The 20,857-nt window shown below is 47.9% G+C and overlaps 1 long non-coding RNA gene across 3 annotated transcripts in view; it reads right to left on the bottom strand.

Moving 5' to 3' along the window:
* Nucleotides 1–4,181: 4,181 nt before the first annotated feature.
* LOC107200338 overlaps nt 4,182–20,857 on the bottom strand; it is an 86,533-nt gene continuing 69,857 nt past the window's right edge. Inside the window, exons 4-6 of one of the 3 annotated variants that reach the window (XR_001519596.3) lie at nt 10,698–10,963; nt 8,828–8,966; nt 4,182–6,776 (exon numbers count right to left, since the gene is read on the bottom strand). This is a non-coding gene — a long non-coding RNA (uncharacterized LOC107200338). Of the gene's footprint in view, nt 8,967–10,697; nt 10,964–20,857 lie in introns of all 3 variants that reach the window. The other 2 variants (XR_004496268.1, XR_004496269.1) reach the window with 2 other exon arrangements.

The raw sequence follows: 20,857 nt of genomic DNA, 5'->3' as shown, positions 1-20,857 counted from the left end.
GATGGGGTTTGGAGCAACCTGGTCTGGTGGAAGATGTCCCTGCCCATGGTGGAGGCAGGGGTAGAACTGGATGATCTGTAAGTTCCTTTCCAACTCAAACCATTCTATGCTTCTATTCTATGATTCTCTGATCTCTTCCAATGGGTGCCATGGTCTACAGTGCCTTAAATTGTTCTCAGCAGAGGATGTTGGTACCTGCAAGGCCCATCACAGCCCCCCTGCAGTGTGTTCAGTACTGCCAACAACAAAATCAATGAGATCTGCCCCCACCTCAAGGCAGACATCCACAGTTTGGGTTATCCCTGACCCCCTTTCCAGTCATCAGATCAAGGGACACCACAGATTCAGGAGGGACTGATCTCAGATGGTTATGGATACTCCTTTCAGAGCTCCACCACCACAGAGGAACCCCCAGAATTCTCAGCTCACGCAGATACATCCATACTGGAGACCTCAAAGCCTTAGGAGATGACCCATGGTTCACAGCTTTCCCTGTCCATGCTCCTAACCCACCTCAGCAAGCCAGGACTCCACAGAGCAAGGAGACAAAGACTGCAGGATCTCCAGTAAAGTCTAAACCAGCCACAGTCCAGCCTCTTAAGACTGGATTAAAAAATGTTTTCCAAGGGGTGCCTTGGTACATTCTGAACCATGATGAAACCTTCCTTTGATTATTTTGGACTGCTGCTGGCTGCCATGGCAAACACTGGCTCTTCCTGGGGACAGCACAGCTCTCATCACTGATCCCACCTACCTGCTGGGGATCAGCCCTTTTGCAACACCTCCACCTGAGGACATCCTGCTGCCTGAAAGGGTCTCCCCACTTCCCCCTGTGCCCAGGGAGTCTTGAACCATCAGCTGTGCAGGGCAAAGGTCTCACCTTCCCCCAGGACCTGGCAGACCCACTGGCTCTGGGCACATGGTGCTGGAAGGTGGGAAGCACTGCCCTGCTTGTGCTGCAGTACCTGGAAACTCCCATGCTCATAGAGATGAAAATGTAGGGCAGCTCTTGGGTTGGAAAGAAAATTAAAATGTTTGCAACAAATATAGCTGAAAAGTCAAGTGGGGAATTAGGCACTGCTTGGCAAAGGTACAGGAATGCAGATCACCAGGGGTGGGTTTTGCCCTGGGAGCTTTCCCTGGGAAACAGAACAAGGAGGGGAAGGAGAAACTCTTTGCCCAGGCTCACACAACAACCCCCACGGTTCAGAAAGGGAATCCTGCAAATCCCTGCTCCATGCCATGACCACAGCAAGGAGCCGTGCTGCCCTGTCTGAGCCGCTCGCTGGACAGAACCTCGAGGCAGAATTTGTTTTAACCATCGGAGAGAAGGAACATTTGAGTGGCAGGAGGAGAAGAGGCTTGCAGGGAGCTTGGAAAGGGCTGAGTCACTCGCTGTCGGCGTCAGCAACCGAGAAAAGCGTGACTGCCAAGCAGCCACCTGGAGCTTTGTCAGCTCATCGTTACAAAAAAAAAAAAAAAAAAACAAAAACTCAACTGATAGCCTCTCCCGCATCCCACCGGAGAGCTGAATGTGCCGCACGCAGCCGGGGAGCTCCGTGCAGAAGCAGTGGCTGTGAAAAATGCCCTTCCCTGGCTGCAGGTGCTGGTTGCTGTTGCAACATCTCCCTTGGGGCTCGCAGAGCAGAGGCAGCGCTGCTCTCCCACAGCAGCCGGGCAGCCTCCAGGGACGTGCCACGGCCAAGCCGGGCTCGGTCCAAGGACCGGGGGCGGAGGTGATTAGAGAGACCTGGCGGGTCGGCGCTGGCAGAAGGACGCAAGAGCTGCCTCCGCCTCGCAGAGATAACTGCGGCTGACTTCAGCCAGGGGCTGACTCACCTAAGCCAGGGCATCTTGTCTGGATATCAGGTGGAGACAGGGAGAAGCAATGCATTTAAATGAGCTTTGATCTCTAAAACAAACAACGCCGCCTTGTTTTGCAGCGCTCAGGCAGCCGTGGGTGACAGGCAAGGACGGCCAGGCTGGTTTTGGGGGGCCCAGTCCAAGGCACTCGGTTTTCATGGCTGGGTGCTCAGCACTCAAAACAAGGGCTGTGATAAAGGGCTTATCATGAAAACTCACCTGGAGCTGCCAAATACTATCTCGTGTCTCTGTCTGCGTTGCAAATCTGCTAGGCTGAGTGAGACAACACAGCTGGGTAATGCAGAGGCACGACTGTGACTACCCCAGCTGCAGAAGAGACACATCTGGGAAGAGAAGTCTAGTCCTTCTGTTTGCAGTTCCTCAATTTGTTCCATCCAGTCTCCACTTTGGGAATATCTCAGGGTAAAGCTGTGAGGAGCTGGGCTGACCCCCATAACTGCCCTGCTTTGAGCAGGACACCTCCTTCCAGCCTGAATCATCATATAGTCCTATGAAGATCCTGGAGAAGAAAGGACATCTTATAGCTCACAGAGTGCAAAACTGGGTTAGTGAAGGAGATTCCAGACAGACACTCCCCTTGGGGCATGTACTTCTCCTGACACTGCACCTGTCTCCTCCAGCTCCGTCTGTTATGGCTAAAATGTCCATGGCTGCAGAGGGAATTATGTCCAGGCTTCCTGCTCACCCCACAGACAGCTCAGTATCCTCTCTAAAGTGTGATTGTACTGAGTGTCACAGAATCCTGGGATCACAGAATGGTCTGACTTGGAAAGGGTCTCAAAGATAATCTGATTCCAGCTCCCTGCACATGACACATTCCACTATCCCAAGTTGCTCCAAGCCCAGTCCAACCTGGCCCTGAACACTTCCAGGGACGGGGCATCCACAGATTGTCAAAGGATTTTAACATCCACAACTCATCAGATGTGGATTTCAGGCTCATCTAAAGCAGTTAAATCACTTCCCTACACGCACCCTCAACTCAACCTGTCTTATGTTTTCTCTTGAGAGTGTTCCTATCATGAGATGCAGATTTACCACACTCAAAGCCCTGCAAAGGGATGTCTCTGTCTCCATCAGCTGTTGCCATGTGATCCATCATGTCCTGAAGAGGCTGAGCTGGGGCCCCTCACATTTTGATCCCTCAACCCACCATTGGAGTCCTTTCCAGATGGATGGACTGAAGTCTGCAGGGAAATGCAGGTGCCAAAGCATATCCAGAAAAGGGCAGTGGGGCTGGGGAGGGTCTGGAGAGCAACTCTGATGAGGAGTGGCTGAGGGAGCTGAGGCCTGGAGGAAAGGAGGAGGCTGGACACAGGTGGAGTTGGTCCCTTCTCCCAGGTTACAAATAACAGGACAAGAGGATTTGGCCTCCAGTTGTACCTGGGGAGGTTTTGATTGGACGTTAGGAAAAATTTCTTTTCAGAAGTTTCTTTTCAGAAAGGGTGATCAAGCACTGGAACAGGTCAGCCAGGGAAGCTGAGGAGTCACCATCCCTGGAGTGGGGATTTGAGGTATTTAAAAGGATTGTAGATGTGGCACTTAGGGACACAGTTTAGTGGAGAACATGGTGGTTCGAGGTTAATGGTTGGACCTGATGCACTTAGAGGTCTTTTCCAACCTTAATGATTCTATGATTCTTAGCTTCATACTATGAAGGCCTGACCAGTCCCTGTGGGTGTTTGTCCTTTTCCACCCCATTCTTCTCCCATCACAGCTTCATCAGGAGCAATTTCACATTTCTAGCTCACTGGGGAAAAGGCTACACAGCTTTGGGCCAAGGATTTTCCACTGAAGAAACAGATCCAGGCCCTGGTGATTGCCCACTGATCACCACTTTTTGAGATCTGTCAGACAGCCAACTCTTAGCTCATTCAACACGTGCTCTACTGATGTGTGGAGCTTTTTACCCCCACTGGAACACTACACTGTACAAATCTAATATTTTACAAGCATGTTGCATACACAGTTATGTTTATGGGCCAACCTTATGATCTAAAGTAATGACAAGACTCCTGTTCCAGAAAACCACGTTGACTGGCATTTTTTTTATATTTCTGTTCTTTATGCTTTCGTGAATCAGATTCTAGATCAGACTGTTTTTATTAACAATCAGCCTGTTGTTATTACTAGCCTGACATCACCCCTAGACATGTCTGGCCCACAAAGGCAGTTTTGCTGCTCAGCAGGCTCCTGGGGCTTAGTACCATGTTAGCATTGCTACCAGAGACCAGGAGAAGATGTTGGCCCATGCATCAAGGACTTTGCATCTTTCAAGGATCTGAGCTCCAGGCTTGCTTGGGTTGAGCCTGAGGCAGCTGTTCTACATCCAAAAACCGGTTTCCTTTGTCCTGAAGTTTGTATGAAACTCAGATAGAAGACAGATATTATGGCAGCCTCTAAGCTTATGAGGGTTCATTGTGTCTCTTTTCACAGTGGCCAGGGAGAGGAGATGGCTGTGGGGAGCCTGGCAGGATACACCAGGTGAGACCTGAACTCACCTCCCTGAGCTGGAGGAGGGGCACAGCCACAGTGACCCTGCAAACCCCTTTGTATACGATAGCAGAGTGCTCTGGTCTTTGACCCTTGGGCTGTGGATCAGGCTGGGTGTGATTACAGAATCACAGAATTATTAAGGTTGGAAAAAACCTCTAAGATCATTAACCCAGCACCATTTTGTTCACCACTAAACCATGTCCCCATGTGTCTTTTGAACACTTCCAGGGACAGTGATTCAGCGGAAGGTGCACAGCTTTAGGATGCACAGCTTTAGGAGACTGTCCCTGCCCCAAAAAGATTAGGAAGCAGCAGCACCATTTCAAATACGTCAAATCCTACCCAAAATCAAAGGTGAAGCAGCTGATCTGCTGAGACCACTGCAGCACACTGTCAAACCCTTTGTGACCATTTCCATACAGACCCTCCTGTTGCCTCATCTCAGGCTCTGCCTGGGGCTGTTTGCCCTCATTTTATTCCACATATGCAGCTTCCTCCCCAGCATGTGCTTCAATTCCTAATCTTCTGGGTCCCCTGGAAACCTCTAAAAAACTTCACTGTGAAAAAGAAGATACTTCAGATATTGAACCAAACCAAATCCTGCTGCAGAGTTTCATCTCCTTGCCCTGAGCTCACACCCAGCCCAGCCTCCTCCTCTCGCAGCCTGTGCTCCAGCAAAATCATTTGCACACTAAAAGCCCCGCCAGACAAAGACCCAGCCGCCCACCCGGGCTCTCAGCCTGCCACCAGCGTAGAGAATCCCCGTCCTTAAGGACACAGCCTTGAATAAGAGCCAGGGAAATAAAACAAAATAAAATAAAAACCAACAACAAAACAAGCTTCTCTGCAGCCTGACCTTTTATTGTCTGAACGGGGCTGCCAAACCAAACCCGTGCTGCGGGTCCTTGCCGCTCCTCGCATCCTGTCCGAGATTCCTCCCCTCCCTCCTGAGGCTCAGTCGCAGCCCTGGCTCTGTCACCGGGGCTTCCCAGGAGTGAGGAAGACAATGTGGGGATTCTCGGGGTGGTGTGGGCGGCTTCCTCTTCCTCCAGCCAAGAAGGGCCTGGGGGTTGGCTCAGTGGAGGGTGGGATCCGCAGCTCCTGGCAGATGGAACATTGAGCGAAGGTGGAAAAGCATCCGCAGTGGGGTTGGCAACATTAGAAGGACCAGAGGGGACACGTCAGATTTAAATAATCTTCTCCCCTGAAGGGCCCATACAAGACACTTGAGGAGGAAAATAGATAGATAGATAGATAGATAGATAGATAGATAGATAGATAGATAGATAGACAGATAGATAGATAGATAGATAAATAAAAGGAGGAAAGAAAGAAAGAAAGAAAGAAAATATAATCCCCTGAATGCCTGGTGCCAGCTGCCAGAAGGAAAGCTTGGCTCAGGGCTGTGCTTGCCCCAGCAGAGCCTGTCTCGCTTTTGCTGCCCTTCACATTTCCCCACCACCCCCGGCTCAGCCCGAGAACTCCTGAGGACACGAGCTGAGCTGGAGCATCCGAGAGCCCTTTGCCAGATCGTGGCAAACCCTGCCCTCCCTGCCTGCGAGCGCCGAGCCGGGGCTCGTCCACATCACACAGCGCTGGCTGCCTCTCATTAGCCATGGGTGATAAATCCAGGGGGGAGATGACAACCCAGAGCGATGAATCCAAGCGTCCTACCCTTTCAGTTCTCCTCCTCCCATTGCACATGGCCAGGCTTGCCTGGTCCCATCATCTACTGATGGCTGTAAGCCATCGGCCCTGGATGGGGAATGAGCCCTAACGAATGGAGCATTTCCTCTGCATCCTCCTGTTGGGAAGCAGAGGTTGTCCCGGCCTCCCTGTCCTGCTGAAGGTGAAAGGAGATGCCATGAGGTCTCCTCTGTTAAACCATGGAGAGGTTCAGACACACTGTCCAGAACAGACTTGCAGTGACAACTGGCCTGGAACACCAATTTGGTTTGAGAGACAGCTTGGGTGAAAAACCACCTGGTCTTGTGGTTTACTCCAGTGTCACTGTCCCCTCCTGAAAAATAGCTGCAAATGGGATTTATGGAAGTCAGTGTTCTGTGGACAGCAAAGAGAGGCGGTGCCCAGCATCCAGCCCTCCACAAGCCTTGATCCAGCCTGGCACAGGAGACCAGGAGGGGCTTTAAAAGCCAGTGTGGCATGGATGAGAATAGCTGCATGGAGGCTGGGTAGAGGCAGGTGGTAGAGTAGCTTCCATGGATCATTGAATCATAAAATGGTTTGGGTTGGAAGGGACCTTAAAAAGTAATCTAGTCCAGACTCCACTAAACCACATTGATCAGAGCCCAATCCAACCTGGTCTTGAATGTTTCCAAGAATGAGGCATCCACCAATTCTCTGGGCAGCTGGGTGCTGGTGTTTTACCACCCTCACTGTAAAAAAAAAACAACTCCTTACTAAAATTGAATCTAAATTGACCATCTTTCAATTTAAAGCCATTGCCCCTTGAACCATCACTACAGACCCTGCTAAAAAGTCTGTTCTCATCTTTCCTATATGCCCTTTTTAGGCACTGGAAAGGTCTTCCTGGAGCCTTCTCATCTCCAGGCTGGACAGCCCCAGCTGTCCTAGGCTGCCTCCAGAGCAGAGCTGCTAGAGGAGCCCTCTGATCTTTTTCATGGCCCTTCTCTAGACCCATTTCTACAGGTTCATGTCTGTCTTGTACCTGGATTGATAACAGGCATTGCCCCCACCCAGGTGCAGCACCTGGCTTTGTTGAACCTCATGAGATTCCCATGGCCCACTTTCCAAGCTTGTCCAGGTCCCTCTGGATGGCCCCAGGACCCTCAGGCACATCCTTCAGGGTGGAGAGGCACAACTCAGGCCATTTTTGCACCAGTGATTCTCTGTCCTGCATCCTGCCAAGCACAGGGAGGGGCCCCTCAGTGCCACAGTCCCAAGGGCAGGGGTAGTTTTTCCCCTGCAAATCTGGAGGGAATAAAATCTCCTCGAGGGCTCTTCTACTCAGCGTCATTTGGGTTTAAACTGGCTGGATTACTCACATAAATCTCCCTTCTTTAGGAAAACAAGGAAAAAAAAAAACTGGGCTGTGGTGTCAAAGCACTTTGCTGTGCCAAGAGCATCCCTGCTGGGTTTGCAAAGCTTTCCCTGGGGCCTTGGAACCCCTCTCTGTCACTGGCACTTTGGGGAGACCATAAACCATCACTGGTCTGTCTTGTTTTTGGGAACCACCAGCCCCAGGGGTGTTGGAGAACAATGTTCTCTCTACACAAACTGCTCTGAGCCCAGCCCAGCCCTGCTGCTGTCCAGGGTGGACAAGCTGTGGATTCATCCCCTTCTGAGGAAAAAAAAGAGCTCATGACCATTTCTCAGCTCTGACCCCTGAAAAGAAAGGGGGCACTTCACTGTGGAGTTTCTGCAAGCCCTGTACCGTTGTACTTTGGTTTATGTTGCATTTTCCATCGCACCAGACTTGTCTGTAATAAAAAGTGAGAGAGGATGTAGGAAGGTGGAAGTCTCAGGTTTGGAGTTAAGTCAGGGTGGGACACATGCTGGATTGGGAAGGAGGAGCTGTAGGATGTGCCTTGACACTCAGTTACATTTGGGAACACCTAGTTCCTTCTGGAGGCATCTCAAGACCCTGCCACCAGTCTGGGGAGGAAAACACCACTGTGGGTTGGACAAGAGGCATCAGATGAGGGCATGGATGTAGGGACAGAGAAGGCTGGAGGCTTGAGGTGCGGCCTCAAACAGCCACTGATCTGCTGGTAAATCAATCCTCTTTTGGAGCAGCCTGACTCCTTTTTGGAGCACAGTTTCACCTGGCTGTGGTGGGCAGTGGGACAGTGGGGCTGGCTGGGACAAGTGGCTGGGCTGGGAGAGCTGCAGGCCCAGCTGCTCTCAGCCCAGCACTGGCCCAGGCACATGTGGGGTATCACTGACCTCTCCAGGAGCCCTGCAGCACCATCACCCTGGGCTTCCCCACATGGGACAGCCAGGAAAGGGTCCTAAGGAAAACTCCATGGTCTTAGAAGAGGAGGCAGAAGAAAAGTAATTCATGACAAGTCAAACTCACTTCTTCTTTCCTCCCCACTAACCTTCCTGGAGAAAACATCAAGGACAAATAAAAGGCTAAATAGAATAAAACAGATTAAATAGAACAAAAGAGAACACCTGGGAACAGGTCTTTGTAACTCCAGCTGGCGTGGACTGTTCCTGAGCCAAGCCTAAAACACTTGAACAAGGCCAACTTGGCTATCTCCCAGGCAGGCCATGTGAATAAGTGCATCAGCCATGCTGGCAGCTCTCTTTCATGAGTTTATAAAGAAATATTATATAATTAACTGCAGGCTAATTAAACACATCAAACAATCATCGTTGATAACCTTCACCACCCTGTGCTGGTAGGAAATGTGAGAGCTGTAAAACAGGTCTGGCCCTCAGAGAGGGAGTAACAACTCACGTGGCTTGTGGATGTCAGGGATGGGCCATGGCTGGTCACCTGGGCACTGGAATGTCACAAGGCTCCTCCACATCTCCTGCCTTCCTGGCTCAGGTGGATGCCCCCAGTGTGGTTAACCAAACCTCCAGGCACCACAGCTCTGGGACACAAGAGAAGGAAGACACATAAAGTGAAACCAAGAGCCCTCCACAGGCTCCCATCTGGATAGCCAAGGCCTTTTCCAGTCCCTGACACTCCAGAGCTCTCAGCTTGCTGCTGTAGCACCCACAGCAAGTTTGCAATGAATTTTCTTTAGTGTTTCTCCCCTGCTGCTCCAGGCTCTGCTAAAATTGCAGCCACTCACAGCAAACTGGTGCTGGAAAACCTACTGGTGTCAGAAAAACAGCCCCAGGATGTCATTGTTCCAGACAGTGCCATGCACAAGGGTAGAAAGCCTCTGTAGGCATAGGTCTGCTGCTCCCTGGGCTCTGCTCTGCAGAAGGGTCTTTTGCAGCCTGGATGAGAGCAGATTCCCTAGGGCTGGTGGGCAGACCCTGTGCACAGCAAGGGATGTTTCTGTCACAATTATTACAGAAGATTATTCATTAAATAACTTCACTGCTTGCAGCAGCTGGACCCAACCCTTCTTCAATGGACTCTGTCAGGGCCAGCCCAAGAAATTACTCCTGGAGCCTGGTTTTCAGAAGCCTAACAATCTCCAGAGCAGTGGTCCTAGGAAGGTTCACCAGGGAAAGTGCTCTTCCAGAAGTTTTCCAAGAGGAGAACCACAGCATCTTGAGAACACTTTGCTTTTACTGAAGCCACATGCCTCACCTTGGACATTCAGTGTTCCCAGTTAAAGTGTTCCTCAGGAGTGCAGAGGCTGGGGAGTTAGGAGCTGTCTCCTGGTGGGCATTTCTCAGTGGTATTGTACAGAAAACAGCTTCCCCAGCCTGGGATCAGACACAGGATAGGCTGGGTGCAACTCAAATTCAGCAAAATATCTAAGCACCCTTTCAGCTGACAGGTGGGGCTGGATGTTCATGGTGCCTACATCAAACTGGGTAAGGGGACCTGAAACCCCTGAGATCCCTTGTGAGTGTTGGCTTAGGTGTTTTTCTCCTTTAGGTCGTTTGTAGTCATAACTATTGTGCCATATTTGGGGAACTGACACTGAAAAAATGGTCCCATCACATGGTGAGGCAAATAGATGTGAGAAAAGGCCTTTGATGTTTTGGGCTTTATCTTAATGACACAGTTTAAATGCTTTGGGGAGATATATTTCTGCTTTTTTTCCAGTGCAAATGGAATGGGCAATAATACCTTGTGCTTATAGGTAGCCATGTGATGTTCTTGCTTATTGGGCTAATAATTCCTGGGAAAAGATTAATAAAGGGCAGATATTTGAAGAGCTAAGTACTTTATATTTTTTCTGTTTTTGTTAAATGAGAGAAAGAGTCGAGTGCCTTGACTGCTACACCAGCCACTCGTTGGATCCATAAGATTTGTGTTCCCTGTGTTCTTGGGCTAAGTTAACAAATATTTACAGGCTGGGGCTGTGGTTCAGCAGAGCACTCTCAGCTGTGTGCCCAAATCTCCTTGGCCTCAGTGGCGCTTAAATGCAACCTTGTGCAATGTGCTAGATGTGAGGACCTTGGATTTTCTGGATAACAAAGACAACATTTGTCATTGCCAAACCAAGGGTCACCGAGTCACTTTGCTGAACAAAGCCCTTCATCCCCTTTGTTCTCTCTGAAATGGTGAAATAGTAGCTGACTAGGTGATTTTCACAAGTTTCTACATTTTTTCTGTGTGTTTGTGTGTGAATGTTGTTGATTTCTAAATTATCTGTTTGAAAATCTTTTAACTTGGATCCTAACTTCACACTTACTTGATTTGCTTTTTTGTGCTGCTGCTGTAATGTAATCAGGAGATTTTCTCATATCCACCAGGAGAAGAAAGATTACTGAGAATGTCTGATGTCCCTTTTTTGTGCGAAAATGAGGAAAGACTCACTCAGCAGAAGGATCTCTTTTCCAGAGGGCTCATTCATCCCTGAGCCAGGCTCATGGAGCACCTCAGATCAAACCCCGGCACATTCAGCGTGTGCATTTCTCTTTTCCTTGCTCTTGCACTCCCTCTGCTGATCCCAGAGATCTGTTAGAAGAAAAATGCTGGTGTGAGAGACGAGCAAAGTACAGGGGCAAAACAGCTGTATAGCAAAAAATGAACCAACTCATCCCAGATGGAGAATACCTGAAGTTCAGAGGGCAGAAGAGAAAAAAAATCAGTGATAAATGAAGAAGTAGCAAATATAGTTTCTCCTATCGGCTGATTTCTTCCTTTTGGTGACCGGTGACATGACCCAAGGGAAGGGCTGGAGCTGTGTCAGGGGAGGTTTAGGTTGGATATTAGGAGAAGGAACAGGTGGGATTTACCCTCCTACCAAAGTCACCTGTCTGCCTCTCACCCACCCTCCTCTGTAGATTCCTCTTGATCCTTTGGGGTCAACTTGAGCTCTACTTGCATGTTGAGTGCCTACCCCTCAGAGAAACTAAACCCAGGATTAGAAAACTTGCTCAGAAAAGCTGTGGATGTCCCATCCCTGAAAGTGTTCAAGGCTGGGCTGGATGGGGCTTGGAGCAGCCTGGGATGGTGGAAGGTGTCTCTGCCCATGGAAGGGAACTAGATGGTCTTTAAGGTCCCTTCCAACCCAAACCTTTCTGTGTTTCTATGATCTTTATAATTCCACTTTGAAAGCTTGAAGAAACCACAGCCCACAGGGGCTCAGTTAACCTTTCCCCAGGCCTTGCCTTTCATAAGCCAAAGAGATAAAAACTAATGGGACTGCTGGAAAGCAGGGAAGAAGCACAGAATTGCTCTCTGCTGTATGTGTCCTTTGGAAGGTCCCAAAAGGAAAAGGTCCTTGACAAGGAGTTTATTTTCATTAAAAATTACAGGCCCAGCTCAACCAGTCAAATAAACAAAGCAAGTCTGTAAAACAGCAAGTGCAAAAGGTCCTGGGTTATTTATAAAGGGCTCCTAAGTATATTAGGCCTAACACCAAGATAAATCAACCCTGCTAGGATTCCAGAGGCATATCACATGTGGCCCTAGCTGTTGTCAGCTTTGTGCTGGAATATGTTTAGTGGCCTGTTTCACTACAAACCTTCATGGCTTTTTCCCTAGTGACTCCCCCTTGAAAATGAATACACTGGGACCAGACACAGGTTTCTGTCTTCAGAAATTCAGAAACGTATTGACTTGACCAAATCTTCATGGAATCATGGAATATTCTGGGCTGGGAAATATGTGGAAGATCATCTTGTTGCAACCCCAGCCATGGGCAGGGACACCTCCCACTACACCAGGCTTCCCCAAGCCCCATCCAACCTGACCTTGAACACTTCCAGGGAAAAATTATCCAGGGTTTCTCTGGACAACCAATTCCTGTGCCTCACCACTCTCACATGGAAGAATTTCTCCCTCATACCTAGTCTAAATCTACCCTCCTTCAGCCTAAAGCCACTCCCCTTGTACTCTCTCTCTGTATGTTCTTGTCAAAAATCCCTCTTCACAACCATTCAAATTATGCCACTGCATTCAACAGATATTTTGACACTCAGTGTGTTATAAAATGTTGAAGGATCCTGTTCAAGACCAGCTTATTGGATCCAACAGGATTGGATTTTTTTTTTTTCCCAAAACAGGATATCCTGTACAGAGGGTCACCAACATCTGCCACTGCACACTTCAGTTCAAATAAACCTCAGTGATTACGTCTCAGCTGATCAGAAGGAAGATGAGGATGTTTGGGATCTTGTAGGATTTGTTCACATGTCATTTGAAAACCCTGGGCAAAGTCAGAGTTGGGAAGCAGCCATGTGCTTGTCTGCAGTTCCAGCTCAACCACCCTGCATTTCAGACCACTCCTTACAGTGACCAGGCACAAACCAGAACTTCTTTTTGGCTGCTTTCTTCTCCAGTCCCACCAGAACAACTCTGCACCTTCCCAGGGTCCAGACCAAGTCCAGCACAACATCAGGTGTCCAGGAGTGCACAAAGCAGAAGAGGGTTTGACTGGGGATTCATGGTGTGATTGTTGGGGCTGTCCTGTGAAGGGCCAGGAGTTGGACTCGAGGATCCTTATGGGGCCATTCCAACTCAGGATATCCTAGGATTGGCTATGGAATTGTCTACATGGGTTTTACTTCGTGCTGAGGGTGCAATTTGGTGTCCTAATTCAGGTTTTTCAGGGTGTGGCGACCTCCAGCTGCCACAAGAGGATATGAGTGTCTTAAGGGTTTAGTGGCCTTCCATAAATATCTGTAGGGTATCCTGAAGTATTTTCAACAGTACCAGATTTTAGGTAACTTCATAATTCTCTGTAAACCCCCAGAAACTTGGAAAAAACTTATGCCATTTAGCACCTTGCACTGCAAAGTTAGGGATGGCTCCATTTCCAAGTCTCATTTCTACCTTTTATTGCTCCAGCTCCTGTTTGGAAAGAATGCCACATGAGGGAAGGGAACATTTTAGAGGGAAAATATTCTTAGACCAACATTCAGATGGGTGTCCATCATTGGGATCCCAATCTACTCCCCAAATAATCTGGCTGGTTTTGCATCCCTGCTGGAGCAATCTGGACAACTGATCCACTCTCCCAGAGAGGATTCAGGAAAGGCTTTTCTGCCTCATTCTGTGATGAAGTCACACACTTCTGTGATCCCCTGCCCAGGAAGGTGATTATGTTCTTTCACTGTCACAAGGCCAAGGCATCATCACAGGTAAGTTTTCTGAAAGGGAATACAGAGGGAAGTACCTGGCTTGGGAAATCCTTTGGATTTGCTTTTTTGATTCCAAATTCCTCAGCTGTTTCCAATTTGTTGAAATTAACTCCGGTTTAGTAACACCCAATAATTGCCTAATTGGTTTGAACTAATTGACTACATACAGCCCAGAAGATGCCAGCTGGTGATCCCCTGCCTTTCTGAAAGGGATGTAGGAATTGTCTGCAGGAACAATTGCTCAGCAGGAAAGGCAAGTTTTGCAAAATCATGTTTTGCTGTGAGAAAAAGCTGTGGTTTTGCTCAAATAATGCCATTTTTTTTGTTTGTTTTTCTTCCCGGAAAACTCAAATAAAATATCATCATTTGAATAAGGTTAGTGCCAAACATTTGCTTTTAACTTTGTGCCATGACACATGCAGAGCCCCAGATCCTTATTTCAGCTGAGCTGTGTTGGTAGTGCCTATGAACACAGTTTTTCTTCTCCTTAGATAGAAAAGAAGCAGATGAAAACACTGAGACTGAGGAAAATAAAAATTTGGCTATTTGGCTACTGAGTTATATTATATAGCAACTTCTGTAGTTATTTGACCCCATGACTAGAAAATAAAACTGGATTTTTTGTGGTATGATCTTAGCTCTCCATCTTAAATAGAAAATATTACCTGTCTTAAAGATAAATTAGAAAACTTTTAGTAACCTCAGAGACTCAGATGCTCCCTATGAAAAACACGGGTCCAGCCTCCACTGCCCATTTCTTTTCTTTCTTCTATCCCAGCACTCATCAATTTGCTCTTTGATGCCCCAAATATTTTTGAGGGGAGAATCAGGCTGAAAATGGTGAGGGTCAAGGTCATGTCTCCTTGAGCCGTTCAGTCCAGCAGTGCTGGTCTGGGACCAGCAACACCAGCGTTGTTCTGGTCAGTTTTTCAGTCCCAGGCAGGTATTTCCATGCTGGAGCTGCTCGGTAAATTCTGGGAACTTTCACCAGATGGCGATGCCAGCCCATTTCCAGCTTCATTTCTGAAAAGGCAAACTCTGAGGCATCTCTGGATTGTTTGGTTTGGGGGGGTTTGTGTGTTGATGACTGATGCCTGCTGATATCCCTGAGCAAGGCAGGTGTCCCACTGTTTCCTGCTATGGTGTGCCCCCAGGAACTCACTGCTGTATCTTGCCATTATCCTGTGAGGAACAGACAGGCAGGAGAGAAAACAGCCTTCAGTGTGTTCAGGACAAGGAAACATTGACAGGGTTTAAAGCATGGCAGGGTCAGAGCAGAGGGGGATGGAAGCTGTCAAGAGCAAGGTCAGGGTTGAGCAGCACGACCCATCAAGAAACTGTCCTGACCACTGGCCCAGTGGAATCAGAATCATAGAATATCCTGAGTTGGAAAGGACACACAAGGATCACAAAGTCCAGCTCCTGGCCCTGTATGGGTCAGCCCCAAGAACCCCACCATGTGCCTAAGAGCGTTGTCCAGATGCTCCTTGAGTTCTTGTCAGGCCATGACCACCCTGACCTTATAGAGATATGTAGGTATTCCCACCTCAGTGGGTTAAAAGCAGTTTGGACAGAACCCTGATAAATGCACATCTCTGATCACTGATCCCCCACATGCTGCAGCACTGACTTTGCAGTGATGTTAAGCAGATTTTGTAGTTCCTGAGTTTGTTGGGGCTCCCCTCCAGCAGCTCCCAGGGGCCCACTCTCAAAGGCAGATTGCAGCCATCCCAGCATTTTCACCACCCTGATGTATGTACCCAGTGCTCCCAGAATCTGTCAGGGAGCTCAGCAAAGAGCAATTGGATTTACAAAGCTCATTCTCAGATGGGAGGTGCTGGCAGGGTGACAGGACAGATCCTGCACGTGCCATCTTATCTCTGTCTGGGTGGGAACACAGCCCTGCAACCCAAGGCTCATGCCACAAATCTGTAACTCATCTCCTGCCAGCACTTTGGCTTGGTTTGGGATGCAGCACAAACTGTGGGCTGCACACAGAAACACCTGCATGGACACAAAACAGCGTGATGAGCAGAGCTGGACACAAAACACACCTGTCAAGACATTCTCTGGGAAAACTGAGCTGTTTCTGCACAGACCTCTGAGATGTTCTTCTGAAAAGAGGGGACTGGCTCCATTATCACGCTGGGATGCACAGGCTGAAAGCTGGTTGAAAGATGCAACTTCCCAGTCTGGCCCATCTCTGTCCAGCATTTTTTATGAATTATTTCTACCTGAACAAGACTGTGAGTGTGATTTACCTGTTCAGATGGGAGCCTGGTCTCCCTCCTGTGCAGAGGTGAAGGAAGGCTGTGGGGGGAAGCAGGGAGAAGATGGCAGGGTTGAGGAAACCAGTCTGGCCTCACTGGGACAAGACATTTGCCATTGCTACTGCAATAATAATTACCTGCTCTACACTACCATGGTTTAAAAGCCTGGGTCACAGCCAGTAAAAATTTCCATCCCCCAATTGCCCCTGCAAGCACAGCCTGATCCTAGGGGAATTCTGCATCACAACTAAAATATGTCCTAACATTAACATGTGCAAAGGTTTAGACCACGGCTGTCAAACAAACCCTGATCAGTCATTGTTTAGCAGCAATGGATCCAAGCTACATAAATTGATGACAGAGCTCACTGGGAATTCATCCACCTTTCTCTTCTGGAAGTTCTCAAGGAATTCAGCCATGACCCAGCTGATCTCTTTAGTCAGGCAGATGTGTTTGCAGGTGGTGTCAATCCCCTGTGTGACAGGATAAGCAAAATCTGAACACGGGAAGAGCTCAGGGAAGAGAGATGAAGGCAGCTGGGAGACAGATACTGCACAGAGTTCTCTCTTCCCCTCTATTCTATGGAGAGGTTAATACCATGATCTCCTTGTTCTCAGAAATTCTGACTGAGAAAAAAAGCTAAATAATCATTTTTATCCCCAGAAAATCAGAGGGAATGGGACAGATGTGGTTACTTTGGCTCACCCAGGCCACAGATAGGTCTCTTGCCAGAGTTCACATCTCTATTCCACCCTCATCCAACCCAGCTACCCAGCTTCCAACCACTGCTACCAGTGAAACTGTATTTACCTCTGTTATTCCAGAATCCCATGGTCTGGAACACTCCCAACCTTTCTCAAAGCTGGAATCAGCCTTGCCCAGTCAAGGTAACAGAGCCCAGTATATGGTTAATCATCACTGCAAAGAATCTCTACTGTCAGGTCTGTATTGCTCCACTTTCTAGAAGCTGATATTCACAGCAGCAGGAATTTCAATCACTTTGATCCCTGTGGGATTTCCACATCCTCCAGGCTCAGATAAAATGGCACACAAACTCCCTGCCTCTCTGGTTTTGGCCCCAAATTCAGAGCAGGACTTGAGAAATTTGTCTCAACTGAGGTTTCATTGAAATGGGTATGTTCCCATGGAACATTTCAGTTTCAATTATATTAGCACTTTTTATGGGGAAGAAAAATTAATCAGAAAACATTCCAGTCAGATTTAGACAAATTTGCTGATATTTACCCCCAAAAGACACTCATAGCAGACTTGTGTCTCATTATCAAGATGTTTGGGCTTTCAGGTTATACCCAGAAATTTTTCTGATGTAGAAACAAGGCATGAAAGGCTTTGGATTGATGGCTTTAATATGTCTGTCTTTCCTTGATTAGGAGTGTTAGTGTTGGCCTGCCTTTGTTCTGCTGAAAAGCCTTTTCTGGATTCAAAGGCATATTTGAGCAATCTCTAAATTCTTCAACTGAACAGGGAAAGGAGGCTGAATCCTTAATAAAGACTTCCTTCCTCCCAGTGTTATTTATTCATTGGATAAAGATAGGCTAAAATAAACACAAATTACTCGTAGACTTAAAACTTCAGTGATTAAAACATCGTTCTCCTGTGAACACTCCACATAAATTTCTTGATTTCTAGGACACTATTTCTCAGTTTCTTCCATTCAGCCTAAATTATCTCAGGTGGCAGACAAAGTCAGTCTTTATCATGAATGAAGGTTACAGATTTCTGGAAATAAAGCCCTATGGGTTTTTGTGCTTTCTGAGGTGGAATTCCTTAAACTGGGAACTCTTAGGGAAAAATATGGCCAAAAAAAATGTTTTCTGACTGCTGATCATGCTAGAACCCAAACAGTATCCAGAGTCAGGCAGACAAAGGGTTTGATAGCAGTAAATAGAAAGGGCTTTCCTTCTACACAATGCATGTAATTAATTTGTGGGACTCATTTCCAAAGGAGGTTGAGAAGATCAATATTATGCTTGAGATGAAAAAGGATTTATTAAAATTCTGGAGGATTTTGTTGAGATAACTTAGCATAATGATCTGGCTGTGACTTCTAGATCAAGAAATCCCTAAAATACTGAAAAACAAAGGCAGGGTCTGCCTTGGTCTGGGCATCTGTGTTTCAGATCCACTGAAGGGGTAGCAGACTGAGGTGCACTGGCAGAGTTTAGCAGTTATTTATTGACCAGGGTGACAAGGAAAGATTGGGGGTTAAGGACATAATTCTATATTTAATAGGATGTGGAGAACAGGTTTTCAACTGCTGTAAATCAGTTTGTGTTCCTGGTTTTCCACGAGGCTCTGGAGGTTTTCCTTTCCCAGGGATCTGGTTCTTTTTGTCTTTTCCTGGCTGTGAGGACATCAATTTCCATCACGCCCAGAGCATTGCAAAGGGTCCTGGCAAAGCTCTTGAGACTTGCTGGGGTTTTCCTTGTGTCCCTTCAATCTCTGGATGTCCACAGGACCCTGACTGAAGTGTTGTGCCCCCACAGCCCGTGCAGGTGTCTGATGGAGTTCAGGCACTTCAGCACCATCCAAATGCAGGGGAGCAAGCCAAGGAGCCTTTCTCCAGTGCCAAGCCATGCATCTTCCTCTCTTCTCACTTGATCTTAAGCCTTTTTCTCTCCCTTCACAACTGCCTTCAGCAGGGAGGGGAGGATTTCTTAGGAGAAGTTCCCCAAGAGCAGCTAAGAGCTGGTTTGGGAGGGTTTTAATACAGTGTGGACTTCACTCAGCAATGAGCAATATGCACCTCTTGGGATCCACCAGCCATTTGGGCTTTGAGAGGCTAGAGAAAGGTATAAATCAAGTCCTCTAAATTAACCATGATAAGAAAAGCCAGTCCTCACAAATAAAGGCAGAAACCCTCTCTTGACAGCAGAAAGATACTGTGCATACTAAGCACAGAGTGGGCACCTACTTGGCAGGCCCCAACCCTTCCCACAGGACAGCTTTATCACTTCTTACAGGATTTACCACCAGCTCAAAACATCTTGAGGTTTCTTTCCCTGTCATTCCCTAAATAAACTTTTCTAATATCCATAACATGAACTGATCCCAGGTTCTCCAAAGACAGATGGCTCTATCACAGATCAGTATCAGATACTGATGTAACACTCCAGAACTTTGTCTTCTTCGCTTCCCACCCCTTGTGATACCCTATTTCACCACAGGAATTCTCAGCCAGCAGCCCAGAAGCTGTAAATTATACATAGAGAGGAGATCTGCTCCAGCTCTGAAGGATTTATGCCAGCTGACTCAGTTTCTGGAGGCAACTAGGGAGAAAGGTTGCCTCCAAACAGAAACAATTTGTCTGGCAAGTTTTGTGGTTCCTGCTGGTTGACACAGACAGCCTGGGATGGTGGCAGCCCATGGAAAACAGGAGATTTCAGACCTTTCTCTGCTGGTTTGATTAGCATAGATCCCCCACAGAACTGACATCATATGCCAAGCTATTTGGGATGAGAGGCAACACCTACCTCTGAGCCAGTGGTTTTCCCTGTGTGAGTCAGTGGGGTTCAGGGCATGGACCAGCTTCACCCAGAGAGCAGAAATGTGGCCCTGGGGCAAGCTCAGAGGTGCACCAAGGCCTGGTGCATGCCCAGAACTCATCACACTTGTTTTTGCCAGGAGTCTGATGTCTAGGAGGTCTTCTGATTGTCTTGCCTGCCTGGAGGTGATGCTGGGCATCCCTCTGGGTGCATGGGGAAGGCTCAGCCTGAGCTGGCCCATCCACACCATGGAGTAATGGCTGCAGGAGGGTGCCCTAAAGCACCACAGCTACATGAGTCAAAGTGGGAAACATCAGCCTCAGAGGCTTGATCCTTACTGTGCTGCATTTCAGCTTTCCTTCTGCCTCCAGACTAGTGAATCCCATCCCCATGGCCACAGCCTGCAGAGCCCAAATGATGACAGAGATGCCACAGACAGCTCCTGTCCCACATATGCTCCCATCACCCAGCCAAAGCTACTCCATGTGAGTGTAACAAAGACATATTTCAGAGTTAAACATCCTGCAGTTCAGAAGGGGCTGCCAAAGGAAAAAAAATTAGTTTCCTTCCTGTCTTTACATTTTTCTGGCTGGATACACCTCAGGGTCTTCTCTGTGTTCATTAGTTTTCTCTCCCCTGTCCCCACTGGATGGATGCATCTCCAATCCAGCACAGGCCAGGAGCACAAGTCAAAACACTGCAAACCCCATGCTTGATACCAGGAATCACTATCATTTTCCCCAGTGCCAGCTCTAATGTGTTTGATAATGGAAGCTCTCACTCCTATTCTGACATCTCAAGACAGCATCACTGTGCCCTCTGAGAGCACTTCCCTCCTAGGCATGCTTTGGAGCCCTCTCCCATCTCTCAAATAAAAGAGTAGGGCACTGGGTCAAGCCTAGGGAGAGATCTCAGATGTCCTCACACTCAGTTTTGTTTTCAGCATCAATTTCCAAAGAACTGCACCAAAGAAACCTCACCAGGAGGTTGTTGTCTAATGCCACCCAGCTTGACCTTTGATGTATGTGAAAAAGCACTTCACCTCCTTTTGGGCTGGCATCTCTTCTGCTCCTTCTCTTCATCCCAGCTCTTCATCCCATCCTTGTCCCCAAACAGAACTGGACAAAACAACACCTTCTCCCAAGCCTTACACCCTGAAAAGGGCTCAGAGTAACCCCAAAATCTGGGCCACTTCAAAAATGCACTTGTTTTATCCATTTAACCAACTCAGCTTTTTCTTGCTGATTTGCTTTTGCTCACCCTGCAGCACAATTTGCTGCCCTGCTCTGCAGCACAGACCATCTTCCCAATCCCAAATCCCTGCAGCAATCCTGCTCATCATCAGAGGAAAGACCCTTTGTAGCAGATAGATATCAACAGAGGGGTTTGCTGGTTCTGCCCATGACCCTGGGAGGCTCCAAGCCCATTCTTTCACCCCATGGCATCCTGTCATCCCTGTGGGGTCCCATGGTAGACACTGGCATGGAC

This window comes from Parus major, chromosome 2 (genome assembly GCF_001522545.3).
Source record: "Parus major isolate Abel chromosome 2, Parus_major1.1, whole genome shotgun sequence".
Classification (NCBI taxonomy): Eukaryota; Metazoa; Chordata; class Aves; order Passeriformes; family Paridae; genus Parus; species Parus major.
Note: the sequence above shows the minus strand (reverse complement) of the source record. Positions and strands in the feature narration are given on the sequence as shown.